Genomic DNA, 6,482 nt, shown 5'->3' on the forward strand with positions numbered 1-6,482 from the left:
CAGGCTCTTCCCAGTGCACGCCACAGCTGTGAGGGAAGACTGTCAAATCAGGTGTAAAGCCCGTATTACACAGTATGCCTAAACCATAGACCTATGCACCAGTGCCCCAAGCATGAATATCTGTAACAACAGGATGGTTCACATATACCTATTACACCATCCACATGGGATATACCTGGCATGCATGCGCAGTAGACAATGACAATGTGCAAAATGCAAACAGATCTGTCCGAATTCTTGTAAAGTCGTTCGTTCTGCAGCACGAAACACAAGGGGGACCGTGTGACATTGGAATGACATCCGATCGAATTATTTACATGACTCAAGGTTCCTATTTCATAAAAAATTGTATTATTTCATTGTTTACTAAGTAATTGTTATTCTCTTATGTAGATTACTACTGTTCTGAATTACAGACTGAACAGTTAGTTTTATATTACAACACTTTATTACACAGGTATATGTATTTATACAGCATTTTGCACATGGAGGATCTACTTGTTTTTGGAGCTATTGCCCTGGTAGTGACAGTAAATCTTCAGATTAGGGCATAACGATGACAAAAACAGAAAGCCAGGTGTTATAGAGTTTGATCCTGGCTGAAAAGAAGGGACTAAGGTAGGTGATTATATTTACTGGTCATGAAAGAACAGGGGCTTGAAGATCTGCATTAATTTTGGAGCTTCATGAGGATGGACATGGCCTGTTTCGAGAAACTGCTCTCTATGACAGAAGATTGAATTAGCAAGTGAGACACAGTCATGAGGGAGGCCATCTCCCTTTCTCGAATGTAAGAATTAAATCATGTGTTGATACATTCTGTGATTATACCAGCCTAGACCATGAATAAAATAAAGGTAAACACCCTGTTACATTGCAGGCTGGATGTAACATTACATTTCCTGGCGACTGGGGAATCTTTTAAGAGTCTGGCTTTTAGCCACAGAATAGCACCGTCCACCATTTCAAAAGTTGTTGTGGATATATGCACTGCAATTTGCAACACTTTAAAGGACCAATACTTAAAGGTGTACTTGTGTATTTTTCCAAGTTTGGACTATATACAGGGTGAGTCACCTAACATTAATATTGGGAACAACTCCTAAACCACAACAAAAACTGAATAACCAATTCTGCAGACCAAAAGTGAGGAAAGGGGCTGGTGGAACTGGTTAATACAAACCACTGAGAAATGCACAGAAGTACGAGTTTCAACACATACTTATGTTTTTTTAAATGGAAACCTGTTATTATTTTTAGCACAATGGAAAATACAAACAAATACTTAATCAGTTCCATTTCTTACATTGTAAAATGTTAAGTACATCTGGAGTAATTTGTAATGCGAAGTTGATGCTCAAAACCTCAGATGTACAGTCTTGTGCTGTAATAAACAAGATCCGTAAGGTATGTTTACAAAGACTATGATGTTTATGAGTTTGGTAGGCTCTGTGTCTGCGTGTCACACTTCCTGAATTAGTCCTTGTACTCAAAATAACTGTAGTACACTGTGTGACCAGACATCTGTGGTAGTGTGCTGTACACAAGTAAAAACAAAAGTATGCACAGTAGGAACGTGAGCTACATTAATTTAAGTATTAACTGTATTTTCCTTACTTGTCACTTCTTCTACTGTGTGTTTTTGCTTTAGGAAGCTTTAATTTTCGAGTACTAGTAATAGTGTTCCATAGATTTCGTGTTTGTTTTGAATACAGTCAGAGAGGGTCCCTTTAGTCAGCTGTAGTGCCGGTAGTGCTAGTGTTTGTTTTCAATACAGTCCAGAGACAGGTAGTGCTTATTTTCATTGTTTTCAACAAGAAGTGTCTAGTAACCCTCAGTTTAGTCAGCTATCAGCTGCCTCTAGTGACTTAGCAGTCTAGTTAAAAGTTGATTAACTCTCTACATTAAATTGATTTCTTAGGATGGATAGGATGTGTGACTGCTGTGTATGGATGCAGGAGGAGCTGGCCACTGTTTGTGAACAGCTGAACATGTTGATGGCCGCGGTCAGTCATCTTCAGGCTGCTGCCTCGGAATGTAGTGGCAGTGGGGAGTCTGGTGCATTGCATGGTACACCACAGGTGTTACATGCTTCACCCACGGTCCCTGCTGTCGAGACATCTTCGTGGGTACCAGGCGCGCTTGGGCCACCGTCTCCCCAAGCGGAGTGGCGGGTTCAGCGGCGTTCGCAGTGCATGAGGTGGAGGGTCAATACGGAGGCTGGTTGTGTGGCATCACCTGCTCTGCCTGTGAGTGGACATGTGGCCGCTCTTTCAGCATGGTCCGAGCAGGCACACGGAGGGAGGGGTTTATTAGTGATTGGGAGCTCCAACGTTAGGCGGATGATGGAGCCCCTTAGGAAAATAGTGGAAAGGTCGGGGAAGAAGGCCAGTGTTCACTCTGTCTGCTTGCCGGGGGATCTCATCCGAGATGTGGAGGAGGCCCTGCCGGTGGCGATAGAGAGCACTGGGTGCACCCGACTCCAAATTGTTGCTCATGTTGGCACCAATGACTTCTGCTGTCTGGGTTCAGAGGTCATCCTCAATTCATACAGACAGTTGGCAGAGTCGGTGAAGGCGGAAAGCCTTGCTCGCGGGGTGGAATCTGAGCTAACTATTTGTAGTATCCTCTGGTTTTGAGGCATGTGGAAGGCTTAAATCAGAGGCTTAGACGATTCTGCAGAGATATGAGGTGCAAATTTCTCGACCTCCGCTATTGGGTGGAGAAATGTAGGGTCCTGCTGAATAGGTCAGGTGTCCACTACACGCAGGAAGCAGCTGCAAGGGTAGCAGAGTATGTGTGGAGTGCACATGTGGGTTTTTTAGGTTAGAGAATCCCCTCCCGACAAGACGCCTCCTCCTGAGACACGACAAGGTAGTAGTAGGCAAAACACAACAGGGAATAACAATATTAAGTGTGTGTGTGTGTGTGTGTGTGTGTGTGTGTGTGTGTGTGTGTGTGTGTGTGTGTGTGTGTGTGTGTGTTGGGGCTTATGGGCACTCAACATGGAGGTCATCAGCGCCCTGACACACATGAAAAGGAACGAATATGGACAGACCTAATAAAACTGAAGCACACACGCAAAGAAGGCAGGAAAAGAAGGAAAAAGCTACATAAGAAAGTAAAACATAAGGAAAGGGAAAACGTAGCAACAAGAATGCCACAGGAAATTGTCATTGGCTGGCCACTTACATAAAATATGGGCGAGCTCATCACACAGTGAGCAAATTAAGATCCTCTCCCTGAAATCTTTGTAAAAACATTTGACATGGCACAGAACTTTAAAACTTTTAACCACATTCATCCGAGTGTTGCCTAAAAGAGATGGCAGGTCTGCTGGCAAGTCATCCATGGCCCGCTGTTCAGAAAATAAAACACAATCCAATAAAACGTGGCGCACAGTGACCTGGATGCCACAAGCACCACACATTGGAGGGTCCTCTTGCCAGAGCAGGAAGCCATGTGTCATAGGGCTATGGCCTATCCGAAGCTGAGTAAGGAGAACCTTGTCTCGTCAATGGGGCTGAAAGGAAGTGCACCACACACGGGTTGTGGTGACTGACAATAAGCTCCGTATAGTATATAGACTATACGGAGCTTATTGTCAGTCACTTCCAGCCACTCATCCTCCCACTGACGCATGACTCATGAGCTCAACAGCGAGGTGAGTGTGTGCAGGGGGATAGCACATTGAGATACTTGTGGATCGAGACATGCCTCCTTGGCTGTGAGATCTGCCCTTTCATTCTCAGCAATGCCGACATGCCTCGGAACCCAGCAGAAAGCCACAACCTTCCCCAGTCGCTGTAGTTGGAGGAGGGCATCCTGGATGGTCTGGACTATTTTATCTGCTGGATACAAACGTTGCAATGAGTGAAGGGCACTGAGTGAATCGGAACAGACAAGAAATTTAGGACAGGAAGAATGTCTCATCTGCTCCAGTGCCCGCAAGATCACAGACAATTCTGCATCAAAGACAGTAATAGGCTGAGGCACGATCTGGAAAAACAATAGAGCAACCAATGGAATCCCCCTGTTTTGACCAATCCATAAAAACAGCTACATAGCCGTGGTGCTCAGATAAAATGGCAGAAAATGCTGCATTAAAAACGGTGGCAGGGGTGCAATCTCTCTTGTACTGCAATAAATCTAAAATCACTCCAGGCCGCTTCAGTAACCAGGGTGGCAGGCAGTTAAAACCCAGGATTTGGGGTTGTACAGACTCCACACCGAGGGACTCTAGCACACATTGCACATGGACCCCAAACGGCGACGGTGGGAAAAAAGGCGGTCCAGAGGTGGATGAGCAACAATATGGTGAGCAGGCGAGGTCAGAGTTGCAAGAAACTTACAAGCCTGGCACACTAGCAGGAGCTGCCACCAGATGGTAAGTGGCAGTTCCCCAGCCTCAGCACAGAGGCTGGGTATGAGACTGGTCTGATAAGCATCCATGGCCAGTCGAATCCTTGCATGGTGGACAGCGTCAAGGATCTGCAAATAAGACAGCCTCACTGACCCATACACTGTGCACCCATAGTCCAGCCATGAACACACAAAAGCACAATAAAACTGAAGGAGACACACCCTGGCTGCTCCCCAAGACCTGTGGCTGAGGCACTTGAGGATGTTCAGTGACTTCAGGGTTCTGGCTTTCAAGTCTCGTAGGTGTGGCAGCCATGACAACCTGTAGTCAAAAATTAGGCCCAGAAACCGCACTGTGTCTCGTAAATGTAGGACAGTATCCCCCATAAGCAAGGCTGGCAAAGTAAAAAGACAATGAGAATGATTAAAATGAACACAAACACACTTATCGGCAGAAAACCGGAAACCCGTCTTTGCAGCCCACTCCTCTAACTGCCACACTGTAGCTGCAACTGACAGCTCACGGTTGCAACAGTGGAGGAGGAACAGAAAACAGCAAAGTTGTCCACAAATAAGGCGCACTGTACTAAACTCCTCACTGTAGACGTTATACTGTCTGCTGATGTTGATGTCATTCTCACTGACATCTCTCTCGACTCCTCTTCAGAGGTGATGGAGGTTGATGTCAGACTGGGGCAATCATCTCGCCCCAAAACTGAGCCTCCATCTGTTGTGGGCTCTCCTCCCCGACAGAAAGTGAGGATTAAGGTACTCCCACCCTGATAGATGGCCCCCATTATACAGTGGAACATGAATAGATTCCGGGCACATGTAGAGGAACTGAACCTCCTAGTACAGCAACGCCTCATGTGCTTGTGTTTACAGGAAATGCATTTCAAACCATCTGATGCTCCTGTACTAAGGGGCTATACGTTATATCGCAAGGATGACCTGACTGGGGAAAGGGCCAAAGGTGGAGTCGCCATGTTTGTCAATAATGATCACCACTCCTCTGCTCTCCCCCTGGATACTGACCTGCAAGCAGTTGCAGTTGAAATTCATTCATGTCGGAGGCTTACTGTTTGCTCCCTTTATCTACCTCCTCTGGATGCAGTGTACTTAGAGGCTTTCACAGATCTTATCACTCAACTCCCCTGGCCATTTCTCCTCCTGCCCATCATGTCCTGTGGGGCTCCACTTCTCTTTGCGCTCGGGGTCGAGTTTTGGAGAGCCTCCTGGCATCACAAGTGTTGTGCATCCTCAACATTGGTACTCTGACTCATTTCTCTGCTGCCTCTGGGTCATTCTCAGACATTGACCTACCTTTCTGCTCTCCAACCCTCACCGATTCTGTTCACTGGGAGGTCATTGACGACCTTCATTCCAGCGATCACTTCCCCATCTGCATTCATCTCCTGGATGGTGTATTGCTAGAGCAGAGGCCGCCATCATGGATGATTGGCAGGGCTAACTGGCCACTGTTCAGTCGGTTGGCTATCTCATATGGCAGACAGGAGTGTTCCCAACCTCATGGAGGGAGGCAATCCTCATCTCTCTCCTCAAACCAGGAAAGGACCGCACGTCCCAGTAGTTATCGTAGTATTGCCTTGACAAGCTGTGTCGGAAAGACCCTGGAATGGATGGTTAACCGTCATCTGGTCTGGCTGTTAGAGACCAGACAGCTCCTTAGCTGCTCTCAGTGTGGATTCCGAAAATTTCGGTCCACGGTCGACAACCTGACCCTCATAGAGGCGTCTATTCAGCAGGCTTTCCTCCATCAGCATCACTGTATCAGTATCTTCTTTGATATCAGTAAGGCATATGATACTACTTGGAGACACTGTATTCTTGCGTGACTGCATCAATGGGGCTTTCGTAGCCACCTCCCCATTTTCATTTGGTCTTTCCCGTATCAGCGTTTTTTTTGGACCCACGTTGGTAACGCACAGTCTGATCGCTTTGAGCAAGAGAACGGTGTCCCCCAGGGCAGTGTTTTAAGTGTTGCCCTCTTTGTCATAGCCATCAACAATATTAATGTGGTAATATTAAACTGCAGGAGTGTCTATAGAAAGGTCCCAGAACTGCTCTCATTAATAAATGGTCACAATGCCCACATAGTA

The sequence above is a fragment of the Schistocerca piceifrons genome, chromosome 2 (assembly GCF_021461385.2).
Source record: "Schistocerca piceifrons isolate TAMUIC-IGC-003096 chromosome 2, iqSchPice1.1, whole genome shotgun sequence".
NCBI classification, from domain to species: domain Eukaryota; kingdom Metazoa; phylum Arthropoda; class Insecta; order Orthoptera; family Acrididae; genus Schistocerca; species Schistocerca piceifrons.